We start from the raw sequence: 26189 nt of genomic DNA, 5'->3' as shown, positions 1-26189 counted from the left end.
CTTCCATTTTTCTTTTTTAATTTTTTTATGAAAATTAATTTATTCAAATTTTTGGTATTTTTTCATTCCCCGCTGTTGTTGTTGTCAACAAAGGCCAAAGAGGCGAGGGGGAGGGGGGGGAGCAAAGCAAACATAAGCAAAGAAAGTTATTTACCATAATAATGTGTCGTCGTCGTAGACGTTGGTTGGAAGCGTTGACTGACTGGCTATTCCGCTGGTCATTCAGACTAGCAGCACCACCTGATCACAGAGCTTTACAATGACGATGAGCGTTGTCGACGACGATCTTGGGAAGGTTTTTTATTTTTTTTGAAATGCTTTAATGGAATGGTGGAGTTGACGCTGGCTGTGCCGCTGTCATGCTGGCTGGCGTCCCGACTATGTGAATTTTGTTATGGCGTTTAGTTGGTTAACGTTTTTGTAAATGAAATTTTGTTGTCAGTTGCATTTTAAACGTTAACGTATACGGTTCGTAGCTGTGCTCAAAATTTCGCTGAGAGGCGGGAGATTCGGGAGTAGTAGTACTGTGTTCGTCGTCTATTGACTTTTTTTTTGCTGTCATTGTGTGTTATCGTTACTATTATTATTTGTTATTGTTATTGTTTTTTTATTAAATTATTTTACATTTGACGTTGAAATAAAAAAAGAAACGAAACGAAAAAAAAACGATATTAAAGTTGAATAACTTCGAAGTAGTAGTGGCGCGCTCTGGCGGTGACTAAGTGAAAAGATAAGAAGAAAGAAAGGAGAAAAAACCAAGTGGAAGACGGAGAAGAATCGAAAGAGAAATACCTTGCGTTTCTGGTATTGTATAATCGCAAAACACGCACTGAACTCTGACGGCGGACAGCACGTTCGATCGCTCGCTCGCTCACTCGCAACGTAAAGAGGACTCTATCCAGACTAGACTCTCGCTCTTTTGGTGTAATCTCCCCCGTGGCAGAACATTGAGAGTAGAATAACCTTTGATGTGCTGATCAGTCATTAAAAAAAAAGTAGAATCGGGTTTTCGAAATTATTCGGCGTCGTCGGTTCGATACGATAAGAATCGATTCTCTGCCTTCGTACGGTCACTTGATCCCTATACATAGCGAGGAAAACTCCAAGTGTGAATCATTTTGTTTATAAACGCCATCCAAGTCGGAAATCCATACATCCACCTCCTAGCAGTGCGACATTGAAAGTTGGGGACCACGGAATAAATAATTGATAAGCCAGCGATCCAACAATTAGTTACTATTGGAATTGTTGTTGTTTTTTACGGTTTGTTTGAGTGGATTTTAGCTGTTATCAGCCAACTTTAATAATAATTTTTGGCGAAATCTGAAGTGCCTGCCTGTCACCTGTTTCTACTTCTGCTATCGCTTAACTAACTTCCCAAGTGAGTGTCTTTTTAATTATGCGTCATTTACTCGTGAGTGTTGTATTATCTAAATTGTATTTCATTTTTTTTGTTAACCGGCAAAGAAATTCGAACGTAACGTTTTCCGCATTTTTTTTGTGAATTTGTTTTGCTGAAAAAGAAAAATACCAAACCAATCATTTCTGATAAGTTGCAAGAACCACCGAACCCATGATTAATCATTCACAAATGCAGACAGTATTATTTTTGGGTACACATTTTGAAGGGGAAGTTTTCAATACAAAATAAAAACAAAAAAATATATTCCCGAAAAAATGACAAATTACATTGACTCGACTGAATTATCATTAAAAAAATAAACAAACAAAACACTTGGAACTGAACAACAACAAAATCGAAATCAACAACAACTGCAAAAAAGTGTCGGGTTATATCCATTACTATAATTTGGAATTTAATTTATTTGAAATTTGATATTATTCAAATTTTAAATCTTATTTCAACAATAGAATTCGAATTTTGGACAGAATTCTGGAATTGAGAAAAATGAGTTAAATAAAATTTTGAATTACTAATTCAAAAATGACATTGTAATTCGCTATAGATTTGAAATTTAAAATATTTCACTTGGAATTCAAAATTTCCAAAATTTCTAAAGAAAGAAATCAACGTTTTTAAACCCTCCACCATATTATAAAGGGTACATTGTCATTCCGTTTGTAAGTCCTCGAAATACCAATGGCAGACCTAGCAAAGTATATATATTCTGGATAAGCGTAAAATTCTAAGGCGATCTAGTTCCTCCAATAGAAAAAAAAATGTACTAAAAATACTTCGTATTTCCCCCATATAACGATATCTACCGATATTCGGTATTTTGATGGTTTTAGCGACGTCATTTGCCGGAATTGTTTCAAATTTCGTATTGGAAGATCTTAATGGGTACTACAACCTATAACAAAAAAATATTTATTTGGGTCAAGGTCTTCGTATAGCCCCCATATAACGGTACCCCTCAAAACCTGGTATTTGGACGAATTTGGCGACATTATTTAACGGAATTGTATCAAATTTCGTATTGGAAGATCTTAATAGGTACTACTTCGTATAGTCCCCATGTAACGGACCCCCGATATTCGGCATTTTGATGATTTTAGCCAAAATTTTCAATGGAATTACATGAAAATACATTTTACATTACTTTATCCCCTGGAAGAGAAATGTTGATAATTTTAGCGACGTTTTTCACCGGAATGGTTACAAATTTCGTATTGGAAGATTTTAATAGGCCCTACAAACTATGATAAAAAAATTTCGTATGCAGGTCTACATCTTCGTATAGGCCCCATATAACGGAACCTCCCGATATTCGGCATTTTGATGATTTTAGCGATATTTTTATCGGAATTGTTTGAAATTTCGTATTTGAAGTTCAGGTACTACAGCCAATGACAAAAAAATGCGTATGCAGGTCCACGTTTTTGCATAGTCTCCTTATGACGATACCTTCCGATATTCGGTATTTTGATAATTTTAACTACATTATTCAAATTTCATATTTGAAGTTCGTTATAGATACTTCAACTTAAGACAGAAAATTACCTATGCAGGTTCTTGACTTCGTGTAGCCTCCATATAACGGTACCTGGCGATATTCGGTATTTTGATGATTTTAGCGACATTTTTTTATTGTTTGAAATTTTGTATTTGAAGCTCAGGTACTACAGCCAATGACAAAAAATTGCGTATTCAAGTCCAAGCCTTCGTATAGACCCTATATAAAGATGCCTCCCGATATTCGGTATTTTTATGATTTTAGTGACATTTTTCAGCGGAATTGTTTCAAATTTGGTATTTGAAGTTCGTAATCGGTACTACAACCAATGATAACAAAATTGTTCATGCAGGTCCACGTCTTAGTATGGCCCCCATATAAAGATACGTCCCGATGTTCGGTCAGGTCTGGAGACATTATTTACCGGAATTGTTTCGAATTTCGTATTTAACGTTCGTAGTGGATACTACAGCCTGTGACAAAAAATTGCATATGCAGTTCCACGTCCTCGTATGGGCCCCATATCGGTTTTCTTTTGGGGCGGAATTTTGCGGCGATTTTTTTTTAAATTTTTCATGTCGCTTCCAAATGGGGGAGGTATTAAAAGCTCTTCCCGGGCGAACTTAGGTTCTTATTTACTTGTTTCTTCTAATCAGATTTAGCCATGCCCCTCCTTCTCTTGTAATAAGGCTATATTCGTAGGAATTGTTATAGACTGTTGAAATTTGGTACACATGCGTTATGGGTCTGATCAAGTTCGAAGATGGGTTAAATCGGACAACTTTTTCGTATAAAACAGTACCCCCTCATTTTAAACATTTTGACGACTTTCGGCACATTTTTAAACGGAATTGTCTGGAATTTGCTATTTATTGTTACGGGTTACTAGCCACTTTTGAAAAAAAAACTGTTAATATTAGGTCCACATCGTGGTATTATCTCCCATATAAAGGTACTCCATATTTTCGGTATTCTGATGACTTTCCTCAATTTTTTCAAAGCAATTGTCTGAAATTTTGCATTTGAAGTTTTTAATGGGTATCTAACTTCCTTATATCTAACTTCCTTATAGAAAAAATTTCGAAATAGGTCCTCATTTTGCCTTTGTATATATCATGTTGACCCGGCAGAACTTACTACTTGCATTTTTTTGCAATAAGTGTGATAATTTTTGGAAAATGTTGAAATGTACTCTAGGTACCATATATAGTGGGCTGAAGTGTTCCACCTAATCTATTATTGATAAAATATTGGAAAGTGCAAAACGTAAAGAAAATCTAACATTTATTTTCAATTCTATGCCAATAATTATAACTCAAAATCTTAACTTTTTGTGAGGGATATACCAGAAAGAGCGGGCAGATAAATCTGATATTTACACCAGATCTCTGGTTGAGACAAATATTTTGATATATCAAGTTTTAATAGAATCGCTTACTTGTTTCGCAAGCTATGAGAGATAAATATTTAAAATTGTGATTCTCTGTGGGGAAGGTACCACAAGGAGTGGATCGATGTCCACCATCTTCACACCATATCTTGTTGTCGTAGAAATATTGAGATGTGTGAAATTGAAAATGTGAAATTTGGACGTTTGTTTCGAATTTTGGTTTTGTTATTAACATTTTGACCCTTTTGAGGTACTTAATGGAGTGGGCCGATATCGTCAGTTTTCGATCTGGCCTTGCATTGATAAAAATATTGGGATTTGCAAAGTTTAAACAAATTTGAATGATCCCTTCTCTGTCTGTGGGATAAATTATTTCCTTTGATCTGATTTTGACCTTTTGTGGAGAGGTACCAGAACAGTACCCACTTTAGAACTTGTATTTTCCGAATTAAAGAGATTGACATTCGATTTTTCTTAAAAAAAATTATTATTCTATTAGCCGGCAAAAAGTCCTCGACCCATAAGAATTAAAAAGCGCTGCACAGTTAAATGTATTGCGCAATCAAGAAGAGATTTGCAGATTTTGCGTATTACCAGAATGTTGAATTAAATTAATTAATTAAAAAATTACCGAAAATACAGCTTTAATTTTTTGTGCAAGTTAACATTTAGTCGTCGTTGTATTTAAATTTGTTGGGGGATAATTTATTTCGATTTTATCAAATTTTTTTAACAATTTGCATTGTTAAAACTAAAGAGTGTCCAAATAATATGCAAATAAATAAATAGTAAATAATTTGATTTGGCCATGCCAAATTTCAAGAAGGTTCGAAATAATTAATTTTGGAACATAAATAAATACTGGAAATGACACCATCTGTTTAACTTTAGAGTGATTTATATTGTTTAGAGAATATATGAATTTTGTAACATTTTATTAATAATAATCGTTCATTGGACAATAAGAATTACGAAAAATTCTTTGGGTGACGTGTGTCGTGTGAGTTACACGTCTTCCGTGTACGTCTTCTTAATTTGTAAAAAAATTAATCTTTTATAGATTATTTATGGAAGTTGAATTATTAATTCCATTATTTTGCTATAAATGTTAAGGTAATCTTATCAATGTAATCTGACATATATAACAGCTGATAGGCAATGTGTAAAATAGCTTATCCTTTCAAAAAAAAAAAAAAAAAAAAAAAAATAAATAAATAAATAAATAAAAAAAATAAAAACTAAAGTAAAACATATTAGAAACTCGGTTTTCCAACATATTTCAATATTAATTTCTAATATTCCGGCACACTAATCGAATTTTTTTAATTAAAAAAAAAAAAAAAACAATTTTATTGATATTATGGTTTGTGTCGAAAGAAACTAAATGCGAACGAAAAAAAAAAAAAAAAAACAATTTAAATTTCTCTTTTCCAAAAAAATTTGAATTTATTTGAAGTGAGAGATCATACCTAAAGTTGATGTTTTTCGTTCGTATTCATTTGAGCTGATATCAGCCTTTATTTGCACAATGCACCTGAAAAAGGATAAAGTTTCTATGGGAGCTATATGCAAATCTTAGCCGATCTCAATAAAATTTGGCAAAGGTATTTTCCTGGTACCAAATATTGTTGTCGGATGCATATTACGAATGTGAGGGACTTAAAGACCAAATCGGATGAAACATATATATTGGAGCTATAGCTACATCTGAACCGATTTTCCCCAAATTTGATGTACTTGCTTCTAGACTGAATTCGGTCAGATGTGCAAAAATGCAGGTCATTCGGACTAATATTGGCCATTTGGTGCACAATTAACGAAATCGTTTGAAGATAAGAAAGAACTGCAACCAACTTCAGACTGTTGTCATATCTAAGCCACTCGTCCGACACCTGTTAAAATTTTCCCAGTGACAGCACATTATATTGTTTGCAGCCGTTCAAAAGCATTTTGGTAAGAATTTTCCAGAAAAAAAGTTATTCATGATGGAATTCAAGCGTGATAGTATGATTTCTTTATATTTGGCTAGAAAACCACAAGTGGCTACCGTTAGAGCACTCCAGCATTTAAATGTGAATAAATCTTTTGTGTCTCGTACCATCGCTCGTTACCGTGATACTGATAGCGTAGCCCGAAGTCAAGGAAGTGGACGGCAACATCAGTTGAAATTTTTCGAAGAGTAAAGAAGCGACTTGATCGAAACCCGCTTCGCAGTGGCCGAAAAATGACCGTGAGCTGAACATATCGCAATATTCCATTCGGCAAATATTGAACAATGGACTCGGGGTAAAGCCATTGAAATTCCAAAAAGTGCACGAACTTAAACCGCAACAGAAAGAAAATAGACTCAAAAAAGCTAAAGAGTTGCTTCGCTTGGCCGAACTGCCGGTTTTCTCCGATGAGAAAACATTCGTTGTCCAGCAGTTTGTAAACCAAAAAAAAAAAAAAGTGTTAACTTGCACCTTCGGTTGGCCACCAGAACTCAAGCGCCGGCCATGGTGACGTTGTGGCCCGCCATAACAGCCGGTGGTCGCTCTCCACTCGTATTAATAGACCGTGGCATCAGAAAAAATGCCGAATATTATAGCGAAAATATTCTGTAGGGTGTATTAAAGACTTGGGCACGCAAACATTTTGGACGCAGACCATGGACATTCCAACAGGACTCAGTACCATCGCACTCAGCACTCGCCACCCAAGAATGGTTACAAAATGAGGTTCCTCGCTTCATTTCCAGTGCACAATGACCACCAAAATCTCCGGATACCATTCCGTTGGACTATTGTTGGTACTAAAAAATACAAAGTGTCGATCACCTCAAGCAAGCGCTTCGCTGGGACTGGGCCACAATTCGTGCCAAAGGTAGCCATTAAAATTTGATGCTATTTTCGACATTTTTTTCTTTCATTCAGTAAATCTAAAAAAAATGTAAAAATTTGACTTTGTTGCAGTTTTTTATCTCACCCTGCATATTTGGGAACTATATCTAAATTTGAACCGATTCTCACCAATTTTAGTAGGGTTCGTCGCGTCTTTGGGTCAAACAAATATCGTTTGGAAATTTTCATCCCAATCGGATAATAAATGCGACCTGCATTTTGTTCACAAAAATACATAGACAGAATGGCGGACGGACTGACATGCATAAATCGACTCAGAAAGTTATTCTATGGTCTATAATGGTCTACTTCTCCATGTTACAAACAGATACACAAACACATAACACCCTTACCACTATGTGGAGTAGGGTATAAAAATTCAATTTTTCTTTTTAGTGTTCGGGAATAAATATTACGAATTAGTACTGAAATATTTAAAAAAATCGAGTGAATTCAAGTAGAAATTTTTGAAATTTTATTTAATTTTGAAAACATATATAAAGGATTTTTTTTTTCTAAAAAAGTCCATCCAGATTGTTTGGATTTTATAGTTCTCAAAATGTGCAACACCAAATTTTAGGTCAATACCAGCTTTTTTTGGTCATGTGGTCACATTTGAAAAAAAACTGTAAAAATTTCAAACTTATTTCGATAGTTTTGGTGTTTGATTTTATTTTAGTTTTTTTTTTTTGAAAAAAAAAAAGATACGTTATGCAAACATAACGCACCAAAATAGGCACACATGTACCTACATACAAATTTGTTTGTTTCTTTGTTAGTTTTGGCCTTGACTGTATGCAAATCGGTGCTATATATTTTTTTCTCTGTTTTGTTTTAGGGGCAAGATACCTTTTTTTGAATGCGAATTTATGTAAAACGTTTTGATATTAGTTTCTTTAGTTTTATTTTTCGTAGTTGTTGTACTTTTACTTTCATATCCCCAGAGAGTGTGTGTGTGTAGCATTGCGTATGTGATGAGTTTTCATGTGTGAGTGCGTGTGCGCGCCAAAAAATTTAGAATAATTTACATAAATTTATGAATTTGGTATTTTCATATACATATTTTTCGTTAACTTTCCCTTCAAGTTTGGAGATATGCATGAGAAGTGTTTTGAAATATGAGAAAATTAAATACAAATGGTTACAGCATACATTTGGATTTATAAAAAAAATCCAAAATTTTTATTTTTGTTAAATAATTTGGTGTATTTCAATTAAATTCGCCATACCTTCCTACTAGAATGGTACATAAAAAAACGATATAAAACACCATGTATTTTTGGACGAAATCCATTTTAAATAATTTGAAGACAATCTTTTTCAGTTTTTTTTTTAAGATTATTAAAATAAGCTGCAATTGCTATTTCAGGTTTTTTTGTGGACAGATTATATGATTTTAGAAATACGGAAATCCATAATTCAAGGGATTTTGTAATTTCGATTTGGCCTAGTTTTCCCATTGTCGAGGATATAAAAAATTCTTTCCGACATAATTTAACGTCGTTTGTATACCTTCACTATACTATGGAGGGTATATACAATTTATAATTCCTTTTGTAACTCATCGAAAAAAACGTTTTAGACCCACAAAGTACATAAATCCACCATAAGATTATGTGTCGGTTTAGCCATGTCCGACTGTGAAAATCATTGTAGCTATCGAGCGGAATTTACAAGTTTGATAAAAATTTAAATAGATCCGTGAAATTTAGTTATAAAAAATTGGCAATATAGGTCTTGATATATCGCCTATGTAACGGTACCGCTTAATTTAAGGTATTGTTAAGGTTTTACTCATATTCTTGAACCGTTATATTCCCGTTGTATTCCCTGTGGACAGAAAACGTTTTCACAAAGAACTTTCCATATAGGTCCAAATAGTAGTCGGTATTTGGATGATTTTAGCCACATTTTTCTCAAACTTTTTGGGAGTTCACAATAGGTACCACCTTCTCAGGCAAAAAATATCTACACAGGTGCACGTTTTCATACGTCCCTATATTCGGTATATACATACATTTTTATACCCTCCACCTTGGACTTGGTCATTGTTTGTAACATCCCTAAATATTCGTCGTAGACCCCATAATGTATATATATTCATAATCAGCATAAAATTCTAAGACGATTTAACGATGTCCGTCTGTCTGTCTGCCTGTCTGTCCGTCTGCCCGTCCGATACAGGCCACATTATTTGACGTAGAGCGTCAAAATTTAGCAGAATAAATTGTATTGTGTCTATGAAGGTTGGTATTAAAAATGAGATATATCGGTGCCCATTTTGGTATAGCCCCCATATAACGGTACCTCCCGATATTCGGTATTTTGATGATTTTTGCCACATTTTTTCATGGATTTATCTAAAAAATGGTATTTGTTGGTCATATTGGGTCCTAGTTCGTGTGGCGAAACTTTGCATGTATAGGTCCACGTTTTGGTATAGCCCCCATATGACGGTACCTCCCGATATTCGGTATTTTGATGATTTTTGCCACATTTTTCACGGATTTGTCTGAAAATTGGTATTTCTAGGTCATAATGGGTTCTAGCTCCGGTGACGAAACTTTGCATGTATAGGTCCACATTTTGGTATAGCCCCAATATAACGGTACCTCCCGATATTCGGTATTTTGATGATTTTTGCCACATTTTTTCGTGGATTTATCTAAAAATTGGTATTTGTTGGTCATAATGGGTCCTACTTCGTGTGGCGAAATATTGTATGTATAGGTCCACGCTTTGGTTCGGTATTGTGATGGTTTTTGTCACATTTTATCACGGATTTTTATAAAAATTGGAATTTGTTGGTCATAATTGGTTCTAGCTCCGTTGGCAAAATATTGCATGTGTAGGTCCGCGTTTTTGTATAGCCCTATATAGCGGTACCTCCTGATATTCGATATTTTGATGATTTTTCCCAAGTTTTCCCACGAATATGTCTAAAAATTTGTATTTGTGGGTCATAATTGGTTCTAATGTTTCCATTACCCTAAGGTGGAGGGCATTAAAAGTTCAGCCCGGCCGAACTTAATTTTTTTTACTTGTTTCCAATAACTACGGGGGAAATCCAGCAGATTCTGAAAGTAGAGGTAAAAAAGACGAAATCCTTGCATTTTAGGTAGACAGGGTTGCCCATATTGGACGGACCTTTGGGCCTATTCCAATCGACGAGGCTTGTCCGCAGGCAACATTCTTTGCGTCAATTGAATTTTGTACGGGAACAAATGCAAATCAATGCGAATAATCCGTTATAAAGTGGACCGAGATATGCCCAACTGCTGAGAACGGCGTTTTTGGGATGTTCTTGGGGACCTCTCAACACTGGCTCGTACGGCAGCGATATTCTCGGCCGATCGCCTTGGTCGACTTTTATATGGCCTCTTCGGATTAGAAAGAGCCTTAACAGTCGAAATTTTTTCGTATAAACGTTTAATGGTGTTCTTAGGAGCCGCACTTCTCACGTGGCGTGTATTTTTTCATGGTAAAAATCTGCTTGGACTGACCCTTTAAACGCGGTATGTCATTAAGCGATGTGACATCTCTGTCAAAAGTTATGGCGTTGCCAGATGAGTCCGTCGAATATAGGCAACACTGTATAGTGTCTTTGGCACTGTTGCTGTTTTAAAATATGCCGAAAAAACTAGCTTTAATCTAGATAGTAAATTACTGCATCAATGTTCAAAAAAAAAAAAAAAAAAAAACCGTCTACATATTTTTTTGATCGTTTTTTCCATGGACTTGTTTTTAGCCAGGTCCGTCCTTATGACCGTCTGTAGTAATCACACTAGAGTCAAAACGAATTAAGATAGGAAGCTAAAATTTTGCAGATATCAGTATTTTGTGTGCAGGTAGGTCAAGTTCGAAGATGAGCTATATCGGTCCACTATATCGTATAGCCCCCATATAACGGTACCCTTCGATATTCGGAATTTTGTTGATTTTAGCCACATTTTTCAATGGCATTGTCTGAAATTTTTAACACAAGGAGTTCCTTTCTGTGTACTTTACCCCTTGGAAGAGAATTGTCTACATCGGTCGAAGATATCGCATATACTCCATTAAACGGTACCTCCCGATATTCGGTAGTTTGTTGAAGATGTGTGCGAAAACCATTAACATTCCACAACAATTCTCCGGCGTTTAATTATTAGGACCTGATTATTGTGTATTAAATCTACCACTACTCATAATCAAGCTTTTGCTGATAATAATATTCGTATTTGATTTTTAGTATATTTATATATTAGAATATTATATAGGATTAAATCAGATTTCAGTCAGTCAAATTCATAATACCCAGAAAATGACACAACTAAGGATTGCAACAAAGTACTTTATATTCAGTTAAATATTTATTAAATCAAAAGAATGAATAAAATTAAATTTCACAAATCGGATGGATGGCGCGGAAAACACTCAGACACTTATAAAACAAAAGAATGTTCATTATATATTACTTAGTAAAAATGACTATTACGATTTGGAAATTATTGATATATCAATTGCATTTGTACCTTGGAACCGGCGTTAAAATATTTTCAATTTATTATGAGAAGGCTTATTCAAGCTATTAACGCATTGGTAATCGCTTTGGAATTTTTATAATGCGATAATATTTTTTTTCTACATAATGATTTTTCAATGGAAATGAGTGACTAGACATATTTCAAGTTATTTAATATTGTTAAATGTTTGACATATAATTTTTTTTTATTTTTTTTGCAAGACATTCGTGGCTTACATTAACACCATTTACTTTAGAACTCTTTGCATAAATAAATTGTACTTGTTCTTGGCGACCTTTGACGATCTCCTCAATACAAGCTAAATTTTGTTCGATTTTTAATTTGAACAAATTAATACAAATCCGTGACTTGTAATCGGTTGTGTTCTGATTTTCTAATTTTCTTTTATAAAAACGATAAATGTGAATTTTGTTCTTTGCAAATTCAAATCGCTAATTGTATGACTACAACAATTAGGTATTTAGGTTAGGTTATTGCAAATGAATTATTTTCTTTTTTTTTTTGGGTTTACCTCCTTCATGTTTATTTCATTATTCGATTTTCCAGATTTTGTAAATTATTTAGACGACACGGTGTCTGCAATTTACGGACAAAAAAACCATGTCAAATCGCATTTACCTTGCGGAAGATATCTAAAATGATCGAAAATATACTCAACGGTGAACGAAGTTTTAGAATATTTCAGTTTTTTTCTATTCCAAAATCAAGACATTTTTATTTTTATTGCTACAGAGGGTATATATCATTTGATACGGGCAAAACGTGCCTCATGGAAATAACGGTAGACCTGAGGTTTCTTTGGACTAAAACCGTTTCAGGACATTTGGAGTCGATCTAGCGATGTCCTTCCGTCCGTCTGTCTGTCTGATGCGCACGATAACTCTCGAAGGAAGTATCCGATTTAGTCCAAATGTGGTACATCGTAATATTATTGTCAAACTTAGATCAAGTTCGGAGATGGGCAATATCGGTCCACTCCATCTGGTACCTCCCCCCACAAAATGTCGCAAAAAAAAAGAAAATAATTTACAGCACAGAAAGAGAAAGGATAATCCGATTTTTCTCCAACTTTGAAAAATCTTAATATTTGCATCAGTGCTAGGTCAGGTGCAAAAATGGACAATATCGGTTCACTCAATCAAGTACCTCCACCACAAAGGGTCAACATTTTGATTTTCTTTAAATTTAAAACATCACAACATTCTTTTTAACCTAAGTTTGGTATGAAGATTGAAATATATCGGTCAATTCCTTCTGGTACCACCCTTCACAAAGGGTCAACATTTTGAATAATTTTATCTCTTATCATTTGCGAAATAAGCATCCGATTCTCTTCAAATTTTATAAATAACAATATTTCTATCAATATATAATATGGGATTTATCGGTGCACTTCTTCTGGTACCAGCCCCGCAAGGGGGTCACAATTTTGAATAACTAAGAAGCTCATAAAACGCGAAATGAGCATTCGATTATTTTCAAACTTAGCACATCCCAATATATCGTCTAACACAAGTCCAGGTTTGAAGATGGGAAATATCGGTTCACACCTTCTTTTCAAAATTTTTAAAATTTATGAAACTCATAGAACGCGAGATCAACATCCGATACCATTCAGACTCGGCACATCTCAATATTTCCATCAACAGAAGATCTGTTAGAAAGATGGTAGAGATCAGACCATTCCTTCCGGTACCTCCCCCACAAAGGGTCAACATTTTGAATAAGCAAAACAATCATAAAATTCGAAATAAGCATCCGGCTCTCTACAAATTTCACACATCCCATTATTTCTACTAACACAAGTTCTGCTGTGAAGATGGGATATATCGGTGTACCCCCTCTTGTACCTTCCTCAAAAGGGTTCAAGATTTTTGTAGAACAAAACGGTCAAAGAAAGCGAAACAACTGGGTTCAAAATTCACACATCCAAACATTTTTGCTAAGACTAAATATGTTGTGAAGATGATATATATCTGCGAACCCCCTCTGGTACCTCATCCACAAAGGGTCACAATTTTCAATACTTTTATCTGTCATAACTTGCGAAACATGTCAGAGATTCTTTACAACTTGCTGTATCTAAATACTCCTATCAACCAGAAATATTCATAATTTCGCATAAAATTGGTTCAAAATGTTCGATTTTCGATTTTATAGATGAAGTGTGAAAATTAAAAACTTTGGTCCGCTGTATTTTCTAAAATTTATCTATATTTATATCATATTTACGTAGGTCCAATACGAAATGGACAATATTGGCCCACTCCTTCGAAGCTTACTCCATAGAGGATCAACAGTTTGAATAATTAAAACACAAGTCAAAATATATTTAAATAACTGAACATTGGCTGAGGATATACATCTGTCGGCAAAACCGCCCGATACTTTTTTATTTGTTTAAATAGCACGGCCAAATATCGGTTTACTATTGCTAATGCTAATGCAAAATATCTAAAAATTTACAATTACAGAGAGTCCCGAGCAGCATGGGCCAACTGGCTACGTCGGTGCATTGCATATATTTAAAAAATCTTAAGAAGGGAGGTCAACCCGAAAAAACTTCTAGTGTAAATATACTACAATATTCGAAGCCTTCGAATTAATTTCTCAATCATGTGGAGGGCAAATATTAGTTACAATTTTATAATATTGACATCTGCCATAATGAATTGCTACAATCTGATCCCAGACACGATAGATAGTTTAATATTGAATTTTGCCAATGAAAGTAATTTCCTCTGGAGATATTACAAAGTTGTAATTGTTGGAAAATAATTTATGCTTTCGATTTAATATGAGACACACTTGTAGCAAATGCCAGATCAAATAGCAATTATATTTTCTAAAGATTTTTTTTTTTTATAATTTTCTATGAACTATTTACATTTCAAATTTTCAATATTTCTATGAAATTATCATTTTTTTATTTTCAATAGTTTAAAAAAGATCTCAATTGTAATTAAACATGTTGTTGCATGACGTCCAACTAACTAGCTGCCGCCGCCTGCCAATGCTAACACACTCGTAATTAAATATACAACTCGCGTTTCGATGCAACGAAACGCTGCCTTTTTATTGTTTCTTTTCCGCTTCATTTCACTTGAGAACCGGAAATCGAATAACAGTTATATTCAATGATTCGATTTTTGTAAAGAAATTAATGGAAGGCAAACTTTATTTACACTAAACTGTACTGAAAAAAATTTAATTTTTTATTTAAATTTTTTAAATTATTAGCTTTTTTTCAAATACATCATGTTGACATGAATTTTGCATGTGCTCGATTTAGAAGTGCGATAGTGAATCAAATAAAATATTTGAAATTCATGTGTATTTTAAGGCATAAACTGAGGAGAGGAGTAGTTCTAATTGGGAATATTTCGAGTTGCGATTTTTAAATACAGCTCAATATTGTACAAAAAAATTAAAAAATATACACATTAAATGAACAAACAAACATTGAAGATAGTACTTTTTTTCAAGCAACATAAAATAAAATCATAACAAAAAATTGAATCGATTTGTAATTTTTTGAATTCCAATTTAGAAAATATGGCGATAAGTTCGAATATTATAGTTAAATCGGCTACAAAATTCCAATATCGGGTTGCCTTTATATGAACAATATTCCAACATTTTTTTAAAAATAATATGAAATATTTTTTGGAAGCCAAAATACAAAAGTGGCGCCCAATCAATTGGAAAATGCTGCTTGGACCTTATAAATATCTAGAGCTGGGGGTTATCATTTCATGGAAGTTGTGCCAAAATTGGACCTGCAGTGAACATTTTTATACCTTGTCATAGACGTTACCATGCGATAACCTCAATTATAGTTACATCGGCTCCAAAATTGCTACAAATTTTAAAAAGAATACAAAATATTTTTCTGATGCCAAAATACAAAGGTGGCGCCCAATCATTTTACAATTGAATTGACTGCTAGAAACTTCAAAATGTCTATAACTGCGGATTATCATTTCGGCCTTGTCGTGGCCGTCGCAATTGGGTAACCTCAATTATAGTCAAATCGGCCCCAAATGTTCCAAATTTCTAAAAATAATACAAAATATTATTCCGAAGCCAAAATACAAAAGTGGCGCTCAATCAATTAGAAATTCTACTTGGACCTTATAGATATCTGTAGCTAGGGATTATCATTTCATGGGAGTTGTAGCAAAATTGGTCCTGTAGTGAACATTTGTATATATTGTCATAGCCGTCACAATTGGATAACCACAACTATATTCAGATCGGCTCCAAAATTGCCAAAGTTTGTAAAAAGAATACAAAATATTTTGCGAAGCCAAAATACAAACGTGGCGCCCAATCAATTGAAAATTCTACTTGGACCTTCAAAATAAAAACAGCTGGCGATTAGCATTTCATGGGAGTTATATCGAAATTGAACCTGTAGTGAACATTTTTATACCATACATTATAGTATTGGGATGTTTGGGTTGTGGATAATTTCAGGTCCATTTGATGGTACTCGTTTGTAGATCCAAACGCCAAACATTGTTAAGGTCCTTATATAGTTTTTACCATATTAACCCTATAGTTTGAGATGTATTTGGTAATATTTAGAGTAGAACTTGGAAATTTGACAGTGATCTTTGACTTACATCCGGAATCATTGGTGCAACAATTGAGTCGTAAAGATAACTTCAAGATTAAGTATTTTGGCGGACTGCGAACTCTTCTAGAATTACGAACATAGAGCTTTGTTAAAAATCTTCTGGAGGGTATATTAAGTTTGCCATTCATTTTGTCTGCAGGATTTTTGGTATTGAAAATGGGCCATATAGGTCCACGTTTTGGTATAGCCTAGCATAGCATATAATGGTACCCCTATTTTCGGTATTTTGGTAATTTAAGCGACATTATTCACCGGAAATGTTTTAAATTTGTTATTTGAAGCTCAAAAATTGTCCGTGCAGGTCCACGTCTTCGTATAGCCCTTACATAACAGTACCTCCCGATATTCGGAATGTTGATGATTTTAGCGACATTATTCACCGGAAAGGTTTAAAATTCGGTATTTGAAGTTCGTAATGAATATTACAGCCTAAGACAGAAAATTGTCTGTGCAGGTCCACGCCTTCATATAGCCCCCATATAACGGTACCTCCTGATATTCGATATTTTAATGATTTTAGCGACATTATTCACCGGAATTGTTTCAAATTTGGTATTTGAAGTTCGTAATGCATACTACAGTCAAGACAGAAAATTGTCTGTGCACGTCCAGTTCTTCGTATAGCCCCCATATAACGTTACCTCCCGATATTCGGTGTTTTGATGATTTTAGCTACATTATTTACCGATTTTTTTTAAGATTCGCATTTGAGTTTTGTAATTAATGGCTTATGTCAAAAGAAGCCTATGCAGGTCCACGTCGTCGTATAGACCCTAATATAACGGCTACATTCAGTATTTTTAGGATTTCAATGGGATTTTTAACGGATTTCAACGGGATTTTTAACGGATTTTATTTTTTTTTTTTGAAAATTGCTAAATTCGTTCCAAATAGTGGAGGTTATTCAAAGTTCGGACCGGCTGAACTTACAGCTTTTTTTCTTGTTTTCATTTCTTCTTTGTTTGGCGACTCCAAGACTCGAGATCACAGCCATCGAGTTTGTGCCGACGTTACATATTACATGGTACTGATGAAAGTAAGTTAATCTTCATTGTATTTTTAAAATTACCACTGGAAATGTAAAAATAAGTTCCTTTAAATTATCTTTTAATGGGTCTTTCGGCTCATACAGCTTCCAAATTATTGCTGGAAATTTATGGAATCAAGACGTTGTATTAAATTTACATTTCTCAATATCGAATTGTATTAAATTTACATTTCTCAATATCGAATTATGACGTATTTTTCAAATCGAAAAATACTGAATCTTCCCACACAAGACTCCCTTGGGTGGTAAATCACAGAGATTCGTAAACAATTCAATTATTGAATATTCCGCTACGTCATTGAGAGTTCAATGTAATTAGGAAACGTAAGACTGAATAATTCCTCTTCCTCTCTCACTCTTTCTCCCATTTAATGAAATAACAACAAAACCACAATAACAACAAAATGGAACATGAACACTTAACACTTGTATTATTTATTAATTAATGCAGTTTTTGCATTTTTAACATTTGATCTTGACTTGGTCAAGCCAAGTCGAGCCAAGCCAACAAACGACGCAGAGCCAACAACAACAAAACAGCGCCGCAAAACAAGTGACTGAAACAGTTTTTTGTTGTTGTAGCAGCAGCAGCAGCAGCCAAAAGTAAAGCAAATATTTAACGATGAGCATTCATTCTTTTACGAAGCGACAACGTTTCGGGTGTGTGAGCCAGAGTTTTATGGGACAGTTTATTTTCGACTGGCCATCGGTTCACATTAAATACTGCGAAAAAGAAGAAGCAGCAGTAATATTCAATTCAAGTGTTTAATTCTGCTGCTCGCGTTCGAATACTGAGTTGACTCTGGCTTGGCGGGCGAACCTTTTTCTAAACGAATTTCGCAAACGGCAGCGCATTCACGTGAAGGCTGTCGCCAAAGTTACAAGACCAAAAAACTAACAACACACAAAATAAAAACATTAACTGAAAAAAAAAAAAAAAATATTAAATAAATAAATAAATGAAAACATCAAGTACAAGCAATAATAAATATACAATTTACTATATAAAAAAAATAATCTTTTAAAAATAAAAATATAATTTAATAAACTTTGAAAAATATCCCTTTGTAATAAATAGTATTTTTTTAAGGAATTCGTATTAACTGTTTTTAAGGTGTGTGATTTTATGACAAATTAAAAAATAAATGATATTTTTACTTATATGATAAATATATATTATTAAAAAAATATTTTTTGTTCATTTTTATAAATTTGATTTTTTTTATAAACGAAATAACAATTTTTATTCTTTTGAAGAAATAAAAATATTTTTTTAATTTTTTTCAAACAATGATTTCAAAAATCTTAAATAACACTATTAATTTGCTTCTCTCTATTTTCTTTTTAGGTTTAAATAACATAAATAAATTATCCTATATATTTTTTGGATAAGGATTTATCAGTTTTGTTGTTAATATTTCTACCTGCAAATTTGGTAAGTAAAAACAATTTAGATTTAAATTCCATAAACAATTTTTTTTAAACAATTTATAAATTAAAAATTAAATGCCAACTGAACTACTCTTGGCGACCAAACTTTTTTTCCACGGAGATTGGACTTTTAAGTCAGTAATAATTTGAAGACATTCATTTTTTACTACAACAAATCTACTTTCCAAAAATGGGGTCTATATAGCTGCAGAAAAAAACTATTTGTAGAGAAGAAATTATAATCCTCTAAAGTGCAAAAACTCCAATTTGCAGGACAATTATAAATAAAAATCGATTTTTATACCCTCTGCCATATGGCTACAGAGGGCATATATCATTTGATACGGTCAAAACGTGCCTAATCGAAATAACGGTTTTAGACCCTAGGTCTCTTTGGACCAAATCCGTTTCAGAACATTTGGAGTCGATCTAGCGATGTCCGTCCGTCCGTCTGTCTGTCTGGCTGGTGCGCACGATAACTCTCGAAGGGAGTATCCGATTTCATCCAAACTTGCTACATCGTAATATTTTTGTTCCACAAAAGTTCGAAATTTTCAAAAAATATATTTATTGCACAGAAAGAGAAACTATAGTTCGATTTTGCTCCAACTTTGCAAATCCTAATATTTGCATCAGTGCTAGGTCAGGTGCGAAAATGGACAAAATCGGTTCGCTCCATCTAGTACCTCCCCAACAAAGGGTCAACATTTTGAATAATTATGACCCTTATAAAATGTGATGTAAGTGTGCGATTGACTTCGAATTTCACACATCCCAATATTTATATTAACCCAAAGTCTGGTGTTAATATGGAATATATCGGTCCACTTCTTCTGGTACCTACCACACAAAATGTCAAAATTTTTAAGGAAAATAATTCACTGTACAGAACGAGAAACGATAATCCGATTTTGCTCCAAATTTGCGAGTCCTAATATTTGCATCAGTGCTAGGTCGGGTACGAAAATAGACAATATGGGTTTACTCCATCCAGGGACCATTCCTTCTGGTATCTCCCCAACATAAGGGTCAAAGTTTTAAATAGCTAAAACGATCATGAAATCCGAAATAAGCGTCTGGCTCTCTTCAAATTTCACACATTACAATATCTTTTCACAAGGTCTGGTGTGAAAATGGAATATACTCCTTCGGGTACCTCCCCCACAAGGGGTCATAATTTTAATATCCATGAAGCTCAAAAAACGCGAAATTAACATTCGATTCCATTTAGATCTGGCACATTTCAATATTTCCATAAACATAAGATCTGCTATAAAGATGGTAGAGATCGGACAATTTATTCTGGTACCACCCCACATGGGGTTCAATATTTTACACACAAAACCCTCAAAGAAGTCGAAATAAGCATTGAACTCTCTTCAAATTTCACAAACCCAAATATTTTTGCTAACGAAAGATCTGTTGTGAAGATGATATATATCTGCCAAACCCTTCTGGTACCTCACCCACGAAGGATCACAATTTCCAATACCTATATCTGTCATAACTTGCGAAACAAGTCGGCGATTTTATACAACTTGCTATATCTAAATATTGCTCCTGACCAGGAACCTATGACGGAAAATTGTCTATGCAGGTCCACGCCTTCGTATAGCCCCCATATAACGATACATCCCGATATTCGCTATTTTGATGATTGTAGCCAAATTTTTCAATGAAATTGTCTAAAAATTCACACAAGGAGTTCCTTCTCCTCCTTCACCTCCTGGGAGATAATTGTCTACATAGGCCCACGATATCATATATCCTCCCTATAACGGTAGATCCCGATATTCGGCATTATTTAATGGAATTGTCAGAAAACCCACACAAGGAGTTCATTCTGAGTACTTCGAGTCCTAGAAGAAAATTGTCTATGTTGGTAGGTCTACTTTGCCAACTTTTATACCTTGAACTGATTTTTTAAAAACCTCTTTAATATGAAATAATCATTCCAATGAAACCGTCATATTTTACTCAAAATGATCTCATAACGTACACACTTACGTCCGAACAAAAAACTGACTTTTGGTGGAGAAGTTCACAGATTTCCCTCTGCAATATAATCGAAGTGAAATTATTGACGAAAAAATATATTCCGGCAAATAAACAAAATTGAATTTTGAGAACTTTGTTCTATTCCAACACCAATCTTTCCCGGCCCTTGGCGAAAACAAAGTTGTTTTAAGAGGCTGCAAATGTATGTAACACATTCAGTTTTATATGTGAGGTCCGGCATATAACTTTTTTTTTTAAAAAAATCGAGTGTAGCTTCGGGTATGAGGCAATGTTCTACTCTTCAATTTTTGTGAACAATAACGATAACGAAACGGTCACAACTTTCGAAGAAAGTGGTCCAATTATGCCTCTGTACCAAAATCCACACCAAACAGTGACTGGGAAGAATGGGAGAATTTTGAAAAGGAAAAATCAACGCTTCAGGAGAGCAACAAAATTATGCTTAAATTATTCTTTTATCACACCTGATACCGAACCATTTTGTATAACATGGCTCTATGTCATGTTATGTCGGTCATGCCATAATGTCACATGTTGTACTGTCCATCAAATACTGGATACATGATTGACATTCCTACGTATCGAAGACATATTTTATAAATAACTTATGCCTATACCTTATATTGTGTCGAAATTCTGTTTTCAAAGGCACCATATAAATTACAAAAAAAAAAAAAAACAATTGCTTAAAAATCTAAAGAAGCAATTACGATTTTCGAATCTAGAATATGTACATTGGCAGGGGATTTATGGACACTAATTTCATATAGATGTACATATTATAGATCTGACTGACATGTGCGGAATAAACAAACACGTGTTTGGGCTTTTTAATTAAGTACTTGATTTTTTTTTGTCAAACATCCAGCCTGATCATGTAATAAAAACCCGTCTCATAAATCTAAATTTTAACAGTTCTAATGGCCACTGTCAATGATCTCCTCCAGATTTACACACATAATATATTTTGACAAATTTTTAGCACGTTTTTAGACTAGATCTATAGAAAAGAGGATCTTAATTGGTACCTGTCAGGCATAATGAGCCAAGCTGCCAGCTATTCAGCCAGCCAGCCTATGGAGCGGTCAATTTAGAATTTTTTTGTACAAATTGACAACCACCACAAATCATAGCCGAAGAATTGACAAAATAAGTGTAGATTTTTGTTGTTGTTGTTGTGAATTGTGAAGAAGTAAACGCTTTTTGTTATAACCATTTGTATTCATTAAAACAATACATTTGAATCCATTATAGCAAATTGATGTTAAAATTATTGTGGTTTGTCTTTATTGGCGGATTATTAAATAAATTATTTGGCATATTTTTTTTTTTTTTTTTTGTATTGGAACATCTATGCATATTACTCAAAGTACACATGACCGAGCCGTTCTTTTTAAGAAAAAAATAAATATTTAAAAAAACTGGTCTTGAATTCCTTCAAAAAAATTTAAACCAAAAAAAATTTAAAATTACAATAAAAATAATGAGACATGACAAATTGAAAGAAAATCGGGCACAAATTTGATCTTTATGGAGGGCTGTTATTCGAAGTGTTTACCTTTTGTTGGCAAGATAAAGAGACATATTCTCTCTTTACTCTTCACTTGTTATTGAAGATCTCCCCTCTTTGTGAAAGATTTTCTAGTAGGATAGAGGTACCGGATTGAATAATCCTTAGGCCTCATATGAGTTTTATAATATTTTTTTTAACAATTTTGAATTTTTAGTTCCTCTACAAAATCTGAAGGAGTGCTCCGATAAATCCAAAGTTTGACAAAAAAAACGAGGTTTGAAAAATTATCTTACGCTCCTACCAAGCAGATAGACCGACATGAGTAGATCTACCCCATCAACACAGCATCTAAAACCATTATTTTTTGTGGCACATTTTGAGCCATATTTTCAGGAGGTGCCACGAAAAATGGGGTATTATGAAGGTTAATTAATAGGCACACAGTTCGAAAACTATTTAGTTGAGCTCAAGTCAAGTAAAATTAGTTTTTCCACATTTTTATACCTTCAGCCATATGGCTAGAGAGGGTATATATCATTTGAAACCGCCAAAACGCGTCTCATCGAAATAATTGTCAAACTTAGATCGAGTTCGGAAATGGGCAATTTCGGTCCACTCCTTCTTGTACCTTCCCGCACAAAGGGCGAAATTTTCTAAAAAAAAATAAAAATATTTTACTACTCCAACTTTGCAAATTCTAATATTTGCATCAGTGCTGGGTCAGGTGCGAAAATGGGCAATATCGGTCCACTCCATTAAGTATCTCCCTCACAAAGGGTCAACATTTTAAATAATTATAAATCTTATAAAATTGTGATGTAAGAGTCCGATTGTCTTTAAACTTCACAAATCCCAATCATTTTATTAGGAGTATATCGGAATATATCGGTCGGTGGTACCTCCCCCACAAAAGATCAAATTAAAAAAATAAACAAAAAACGTAAAAAAATCTGCACAGAAAGGGAAGCAATAATCTAATTTTGCTTTAATTTTGCAAATAGTAATATTTGCTTCAGTTCTAGGTGAGGTGCCAAAATTGATAATATCGGTCCACTCCAACATGTGCCTCCCACGCAAAGGGTCAACATTTAGAATAATTATAACTCTTATAAAATGAGAAGTAAGCATCCGATTCTCTCCATCATCATCACAATATTTTTACTAACCCAAGATCTGGTGCGAAGATGGAATATGTCGGACCACTCCTTCTTGTACCTCCCCTACAAATGGTCAACATTTTTAATATTCATGAAGCTCATAAAACGCGAAATTAACATCCGATCCCATTCAAACTTGTACATCTCAATATTTCCATTAACACAAGATCTGTTATAAAGATGGTAGAGATCGGACCATTTCTTCTGGTACCTCCCCCACAAAGGGTTAAAATTTTGAATAACCAAAACGGCCATAAAATCCGAAATAAACATTCGATTCTCTTCAAATTGCACACATCACAATATTTTTATTAACCCAAGGTGTGATGTGAAAATGGGATATATTCTTCCATTCCTTCCTTCTTGTACCTCCCCCACAAAGGGTCAAAATTTTGAATATCCCTGGAGCTAATAAAACGCGAAATTAACATTTGATTTTATTCAGACTTAGTAAATCTCAATATTTCCATCAACAAAAGATCTGTTGTAAATATGATAGAGATCGGACCATTTCTTCTGGTACCTCCCCCACAAGGGGGCAACATTTTGAATAATTATATCTCTCATAAAATGTGAAACAACTCTCTTCAAATTTCACACATCCCAATATTTCTACTAACACAAGATCTGGTGCGAAGATGAGATACATCGATCTACTGCTTCTGGTACCTCCCCACACAGAGTGATCAAAATTTTAACAACAAAACGCTCTAAAAATGTGAAATAAGCGTCTGATTCTTTTCAAACTTCATACATCTCAATATTTCTACTAACACAAGATATGGTGTGAAGATGATAGATATCGACCTTCCCCTAGGCAACAATTTCAAATACTTAAATCTCTCATAACTTGCGAAACAAATCAGCGACTCCATTGAAATCTGGTATATCTTAATATTTCCCTCAACAAGAGATGGGCTGTGAATGCATTTTTCTGCTCACTCCCTCTGATACCTCCTCCCCCTCCCTCTAATATCTCCTCCCCCTCAAAAAGTTAAAATTATGATTTCACATAAAATTGAAAATAAAGGTTCGATTTTCCTTACATTTTGCAAGTTCCAATATTTCTATTAATACTAGAGATGTGGAATACCTTGATCCACTATATCTGGCACCTCACGCAGATTTTAACACTAAATAGCCGATATAGTCTAAATATGGCACATATATCAGAGAAGAATAGCATAATTTTGGCCAACTCCTTCGGAATATTACGTTGAATAATACGTACGGATGCCAAAATATGCTTAAATAAACGGACAATAGCTGAGGGTATACATCCGTCGACAAAAACCGACTGGTATTTTTTAACTTTAGTATTCAATTCGTTGTAAAAATGTAAAGCAAAACTAAAAATGCAACATTTTACCACTCGGTTGAATTCCGACACAGATCGTGGAGGACCTTCTTTAAATGACATTTTTTATTCACAATTTATTTTTTACAACAACAACCTGGTCTTTGTTGTTGTAAATCATACATATAACTTATATAAATATATCTTCATCCAGTCGTCCAATGCCCTTTATATTTCCAGCACGACTATCAAAAAATAGGCCTTTAAATATGAAAAATTTTTTGTTCCTAAGAAATCTTTATATGTTAACTGCTTCCGCATTGTATTTTCTCAAAAGTAGCTGTCCTTAATCCTAGTTCACTTATATTTTGCAATTGTGTGTGTGTGTGTGTGTGTGTGTGTGTGTGTGTGGAAATTCCCCATTCGAAATAAACACGTTACTCCACACCACACACTCATAATAATACCAATTATGCCGCTCATCGTCATTATTGACTCCCAACATTTTCTAGCCTTTAATTTTGCCATGATTCTTTGTTGTAGTTGTTGTTTTTTGAATATCCTTACGAAAAACCAGTAATTAGTGGAATATTTCCTTGGATTGTTCTGGAGCTCCCCCTCCATTATTTTAATGCAAAATGATGTGGAATAATTTTTATTTTTGTTTTGTTGACAAGTCAAAGCCTTGGCTTTCGTTTAATTTCATGGAAATTTTATGTGGATTTTTGTTTATTGCTCTTGTGCTGTGTGGTATTGTTATTGTTGCTAGCTATAATTATTGGTAAAAAGAAACAGTTTTTATTTTTATTAAATTTAAATGATTGCTGTTGAATCAAATTAACGTACACAACTACGTCATATTATTGGCAGTAACGTTTTCATGGGTTGTTTTTTTTTAAGTGGATTCCTGTTTTTTTGCTCAATAACCTTTGTACTACTCACTCAACACAGCCAGATTCAAAACAAAAATATATTTAAATAAAAATATGTAATAAAAAAGAAACAAATAACAAAGACGAAAAAGAATGAAACAAAGAAGGATCGAAGTTTCTATTTTTTTCTTCACTGTCAAAAAATATGCTCAATCTCAAAGAGTATTAAATCGAGTACAGGCACATTGTTCGTCCACCCTTCAAACCATCATAGTTCTAAGTAATGTGTACAAAAACGAATACTAAAATAAATCCATTTTGACAAATAATATTCAATTGAGGATTGCAAATTAACATTGACCTTTTCCGAAATATCATCAAAATGTCCAAAATTTATGCGGCAGCTAGTAATCAATTCCTAAAACTGCAATTGCCTAAAACTGCAGTCCTTACAGACAAAATATACACCGTGCCTGCCGAGCTTCATTCTTTTTGAA

General features: G+C 33.8%; 1 protein-coding gene across 3 annotated transcripts in view; it reads left to right on the top strand.

Moving 5' to 3' along the window:
• Positions 1-26189, top strand: part of LOC131806526 (elongation of very long chain fatty acids protein AAEL008004-like) — a 66374-nt gene that overhangs the window by 22487 nt on the left and 17698 nt on the right. The window contains exons 1-2 of one of the 3 annotated variants that reach the window (XM_059130661.1): positions 473-1381; positions 18752-18838. The gene's annotated coding sequence lies outside the window, so the exon portion shown is untranslated. Of the gene's footprint in view, positions 1-472; positions 1382-18455; positions 18518-18751; positions 18839-26189 lie in introns of those variants that run through there. The other 2 variants (XM_059130662.1, XM_059130663.1) reach the window with 2 other exon arrangements.

This window comes from Musca domestica, unplaced genomic scaffold (assembly GCF_030504385.1).
Source record: "Musca domestica strain aabys unplaced genomic scaffold, Musca_domestica.polishedcontigs.V.1.1 79, whole genome shotgun sequence".
Taxonomy (NCBI): Eukaryota; Metazoa; Arthropoda; class Insecta; order Diptera; family Muscidae; genus Musca; species Musca domestica.
This window is presented reverse-complemented; position numbering and strand designations above follow the sequence as displayed.